Source organism: Rhamphochromis longiceps, linkage group LG18, assembly GCF_057381845.1.
Source record: "Rhamphochromis longiceps isolate RC_006_pf linkage group LG18, R_longiceps_female_GT1.1, whole genome shotgun sequence".
In the NCBI taxonomy this organism is placed as follows: domain Eukaryota; kingdom Metazoa; phylum Chordata; class Actinopteri; order Cichliformes; family Cichlidae; genus Rhamphochromis; species Rhamphochromis longiceps.
In genome coordinates this window covers 7,082,629-7,088,472 of record NC_140574.1, presented here as the reverse complement: position 1 = coordinate 7,088,472, position 5,844 = coordinate 7,082,629, and the positions used below count along the sequence as shown (strand labels likewise).

General features: G+C 40.3%; 1 non-coding gene across 1 annotated transcript; it reads right to left on the bottom strand.

Moving 5' to 3' along the window:
* Positions 1-1,942: 1,942 nt before the first annotated feature.
* On the bottom strand, positions 1,943-2,035 carry trnar-ucu (transfer RNA arginine (anticodon UCU)). The gene is made up of 2 exons: positions 1,999-2,035; positions 1,943-1,978 (listed from the first exon to the last, which is right to left on the bottom strand). It is a non-coding gene; the product is annotated as a tRNA-Arg (tRNA).
* Between the last annotated feature and the right edge of the window lie 3,809 nt (positions 2,036-5,844).

Sequence of the window (5,844 nt, the reverse complement as noted above, 5' to 3'; positions counted from 1 at the left end):
TAAGAGCGAGAAGTTGCCAGTTTTTTTCCTTGTTTGCTCGTCTTACTTTTAAAAGGCATCATTCTGCTTTATAAAATGATGATTGGATTACACAGGTGACCTGTTGGTGGCATCTTTCTATTATGTTGAGTTGCATCTACAGCCATGTGAAGTTCAGAAAGTTGAATGACACAATTTAAAGTATAGAAATGTTCCCTGTGAGAGAATGCCCTCGGAAAACAGGTGTTAAGGCTTCTCCTTGTAAACACGGTAAATACTTTGATCTGGCAGAGTTTTATAACTGATACCCTTCCTAAGACAACTCAAAATGTACAACTCCTGCTGGATCAATCCAACACCCTGCACTCTGGGAGAACTCTGCATTAAACCTGCATGAAACCCAAAATTTCAAAAAGTGAGCAGTCCTCATTGTACTGATTGTAGCAATGCTCTGCCAGAAATTCTTAGTGTTAGCATGTTGGATAGCTAACAGCCTGGCTAATAAGTGCAAAAGCTTGAGCGCAGCTTTGGCTCTGCTTAGGTTTCACTTCACGCTTTGCAAATGGTAAAAAGAGCATGGCACCAAAGTATTGTGCACTGTGTATCTTCAAACATCTACAGCTGCAGGTTTTAGCAGATAGTTCTTACGTAGATGTGCCTCGCTCACAGGGCTGCTGGTTCACACGACCAGTTAGAGCAAGCTTTTTCAGTAATGGGGCCTTGCAGATACAGGACATGAAGGTAAAAAGGGGGTCAAAAGAAGTGCTCTATATCTGTGTTTTTAACTTTTGTTTTTATTCTAAGGTGCTCAAGGTTAATGTGAGCAATTTAACAGCATGTACTGCATGAAAACAGGAGAAAATTACTCAGAATTGCATATCAGATAGTGAAGAGTGGCAAAGGTACAACCACAATCATAAAAATTCCATCTAAAAATAAAGGCGGATTGTCTTGAGTACTGACAATGATGCTGCTGACCTGCAGATTTTATTTGGGCTTTGTTTATTCATTAATTTGACCAACGGAGATGTTGAAAATGCTCTGGTTTAACTTTTATCCATGTGAGGTTTGTACATGCTAGGCCTTGGGAACTTACATTTGCTGAAAAAGCACCTGATGAAGACTTTAGGACAACAAATTCTTAAATAACACAGTTTATAGATTAAGCAACGTCTATGCAGAAGGCCACGGTGCATGTATAGATGCAAAGTTCAGTTCTAAGGTTAACTCAAGGTAAAATAATTCCCTTGTTATAATGTATGTTAATACAGTTTTTTAGTTTCAGATTTGTATTTGACACTGAGCTGCTACCAGATCTAAAGGCCTGGTGCTGAATAATTGAAATCAGAGCAATGAAAAAAGCTTTGGGGATTTGCTAACTTTTCCTGGATAAATACAAAAGGGTTGAAAAGCAGCTCTTCGAATTATGCAGAGCTTTGTGAAACATCCACTTTTGACATATGACCTGTCAATCTAAGTCACAGTTGGACCTGATTAAGCTGATGAAACCAACAGAGAGAAACTGACAAAGACACATTCCACTTTGTATGCATAAGATGCTGTTGTTCCAGGAGCAACAGACTTATATGAAAAAATGTTAAAAGCAGCTCCAAAAATAAACCATCGTAACACTTCTTTGATACTAAGGCTTTATAAAATCTGCCAAATAGGTGAGTTAAGCTCGCTTGTTTTCAGTGCAAATGAGCTTTAATCAGTTGCATCATGTGGCGTCATCTTGATACCTGCGCACAATCTGCACATTTATGGCAATGGATACAGTTGGGAAAACTACTTTTTTCTAACATTTTATTTTATTCTTTCTAATGCATGATATGAATATAATTCATTTAAATTAATTAATTTAAATATTTTCATCGACAATTTACACCCCCATCTAAAACCTTCTTTGTGTTTTATCATCTAAGTGAAACAGCCCATAATCTTTTGTTCAGATAGAAAACAGCGACCCTGGTGGGACTCGAACCCACAACCTTTGAATTGCATCTCAATGTCTTTAACTAGAAGTCCAATGCGCTATCCATTGCGCCACAGGGCCACATGCATGCATCCTGCTGTCCCTTTCTCGTTTCGTCTGAAAATATGACTGAATCTTCTTGGGAATTACCACTAATTCATACTGTGCATTAATTCCTCTGGATTGGGACAGGTAACAGATAAAATTGAGTGTCTCTTTTGCTTTTAGTGATTTTACTCAAGACCAATAGCAAAAGAGAACAGCATACACTGTAATGTCCTCTCTACAATGTCAGTAATAAGGGAAAATATAAATAAAAATTAGTGCATTTGTGGAGTTTTTGATGCTTGAATATTGAATCCATCTGAATCTATTTTTCTTTTTTGTTTGAAACACATGTAGATTATGAAATCTAAAGATAGCTGACCTCGATGAAACTTGACTTGAATGTTTGAATACAGACCGAGTTTTCAGCTTGGGGTTACATGCAAAAGGGGCATGGTCACTATAAAGATAAATAAGTAATTAGCAACTTAGATTTGTTCACTTAAACCCATTTGTTTTAAACAGCTTATTGAAAAGCCAGACTAATATAATTAAGAATAAAGTATTTTGGCATAATAGAGAACAATAGATGTTTTTCCTTTGTTGTATTCAAAGGAAGCAAACAGACTAAGGGCTCTACAGTTGCTCATAAATGTGTTATTTTAGCTTAAACCCTGCTGATGTGAATGGGTACTTGTTGCCATGTGTCTGAGTGAAGAGGCCCGGTCCTGGTCGACTTAGCTGTGTGACACGCGATAGGGTCCAAATCCAAAGTGGAATGGCTGCAGGCTTCAACCTGCGCTTAAGAGGGTCACTGCTGAACAAAGGGGGTTCAGTCACTTGCTGAGAGGCTGCACACACTGAAAGGAACATGGGGCCAAGGCGGTGTGTGCGTGTGCCCGTTTGTGTGTGTGTGACACAGAGGGAAAGCGAGCGTGAGCACGTTTGAGCTTAAAATAATTTTAAAGAGAGAAATTAGTGTATCTTATCTCAGACGCCTTGCTTTCTTCATTTAAATCTTTCCCTCACATCTTACATGTCTCATCTGAAGAAATTAAGAGGAGAAGTGAGAACAGAGGAATCCAGGAAATACGCACTTAGTGAAATGAGCCGTCTTTGCCTCTAGAGTGGCATCAGAGGCGACATGAGTTAATAATGGCTGCGCCGCTGGATCAGTTTAGCTGCTCTGTCTTTTGCTGGCTGCACGGCACGGATGATTAATTAAATACTCCCAAAATAATGACAAAGTGAGCAGTTTGTTGTAGGCTTACTGCTTTCATATCCTCAAACAGGACCCTGAGAATTGTTTCTCTTTCTTAATACACACTAGAAGTTGACAAAAGTGTTATGGTGATGCATCTGCATTACAGCCAGATCACCACTTACTAAATATTTGAAGGCATTTTTAAGCTCATATATGCCAGCAGTGTGAAGGTGTCCTGTGTAGTTTTCTTGTCTTTACGGGTGAACAAACCTGTTAAACTCTTTGATCCTCATAAATTGTTTGTAAAAATTTTACAATAACCTTTTACAACTCTGCATACTTTCTTGCTTCATCAGTGTTTTACTGTTACATTGCCCTGGCTTTGGGGTATCTGTGAATCAGTGAACAAAGTCTGCAAGTGACAAACAAAACAGGATGTGACTTAAAAAAAATACAGTTACATGGAGCTATGTGAGCTCAGAAACCTTGCAGGAAACCTCTAAACTGTTACAACACTGAAAACCAGTGTGTATGTGTTTATATGTGTTGCTGTTTATGTCCCTTGTGTGTGTGTATGGGTTTACAGGGCAAAGATGCACTAACGACGTCTGCTTATTTAGTCAAGAGCAAGAAAAGTGAGTGAGATTTTCAGATTAGGTTCTTGCCAAAAGACTATGACTGCCCCGTGAGGTTTTCTAAGCACTCTGAGAATGTTCAACAGTGCGTTCTGGGTACAAGTGTATCTTGAAGGGAAAAAACCCAACTCAGACATCTTTAAAAGCTTTTTATTTGTACTGTTTGTTCATATTTTTTGTGGAAGGTCACACCTGCCATTCCTCCAGGTGGCTGGGTATTATACTGCACTGTGAATTAAACCAAGAATGCAGCATTTCACAAGAGAACAAGTCTTTTATTTGGTCAGTGATATCCGTTGTGTCTGATTCCTGTGTGTTACCATCATAAAAGGGCTCAGCTTTTGCACTACACTCTCCTTTCCAAGAAAAAACACTTCAAAATTCCCAGACGTGACATCCTGAAACAATATCTGTACTAATCTGGAAGAATAATACAGTAAATGTTCCCATACAATCAAGAGGTGTCTGCAAATTGTGTCTTTTATTGCAGCTCTTTCAAAATCCAAACTTGTGTAAGTCCCCGTTATATTGCTTCCCACAGTTTTGGCAGAAAGGCTCCTCAAAACAGGGAATATTTCACCTCTTAAGCCAAACGTGAAGTGCCAAACCTGCAAAACATAGCGACTGCCTCGGCTTTTCACTTTGCCTGGCACAAATCATTCAATGTCAGGCCATTTCCCACGCCAAATAGGCTTAAAATGCTAAAAAGACGAGAAGAAAAGAAGAAAGTCCTGTCAAGTTTTTCCACTTGGTTTTGTTCTCTTTTTCTGCCTCTGTGTTTTTTCACCTCAGTAACTATTTGTCCCCTTTTCTTTTCTCCTTTTCCCTCCCCCCTCCACCTCCTCCCCCCACCCTCCTCTGCAAGTCTAACATGTCATTCTCCTTCTTTTGTACCTACAGGCCTTTTTTCCTATTGAACTCCCCGCCCTCTCCACTCCTCTGGCTCTCCTTTTTCCTCTCAGGGGCCTAATTATGAGCCGGCATTAAATAAAAACATTTATATTTCTCCAAAAAAAGGCTTCTCTCTGTGCTTTCTCTGGACAATGAGGGCTTATGATTCTCCCTTCCCTCCTGCTCCCTCTTTCTGTCTCTTTCTCTGCTGAGTGGCCATTCACTGGGGGTCTATGTCTCTTTGTGATTGGCTTGCTCTAGGACTCCTAGGGGGCAGTAATTGTGTCTCATTAAGTCTTACAGTAGTCGTGAGGGGAGTGTAGTGGGGTGGGAAGTGAGGGGGAGTTTGCTGCACAAGGCCTCGCAATTAGAAATCCCAGAGAGCTTGAATGGGAACCCTAATCAGACCACAATGGCCGAGGCTCCCTGCCTATTAGGGCAAAAAGGAAGTGTTGCCATTGTCCAAACACACACACATGCAGACGCACACACACACACCAGGAATGCATGCAGAACAGTGGGGATGGATGTAGTTGTGTGGTGGCATCGTCCCACAGGCCAATTTGGAACGATTGGGAGACTTAAGAGAGCTTTTCACTGCCTCAGTCACGAAATACACATTCATGCACTCAGAAAGTCGAGTACACACACACACACACACACACACAGGTGCAGGCACACATACACTTTTCCATCCATACTGAAGCTAAAAACGGGTCTCATTAGTGATGTTGAGGACGAGCTGGGAGTTTGCTTTCTGTTTGCTCATTTGTCACCCTGTGATTCCTCTCACTGCACACAGGAGGTTTTTCAATTTTTGTGTGAAAAACACTTCCTGCAAGAAACATATTTTAGTGTCTCCGTGAAGCAGAAGCGGGGTAATACAATCAGCATGCTGCGTCTGCGGTGGATACATAAATAACCCATGCACCTCATCTCTGTGGAAATTCAGTAAATTTCAGTGTCTGTGAAAGAAAAAAAGAAAAAAAAACATACAAATAATGATATTCCACCACCATCTGTCTCTAAAAGGGAAATGCATTGGAAAGTGAAAACTTTGCAAAGCCTTCCCTTGTTTTTATCTCATAATAGGAGCAGAAAGTGGGTCTCTTTTC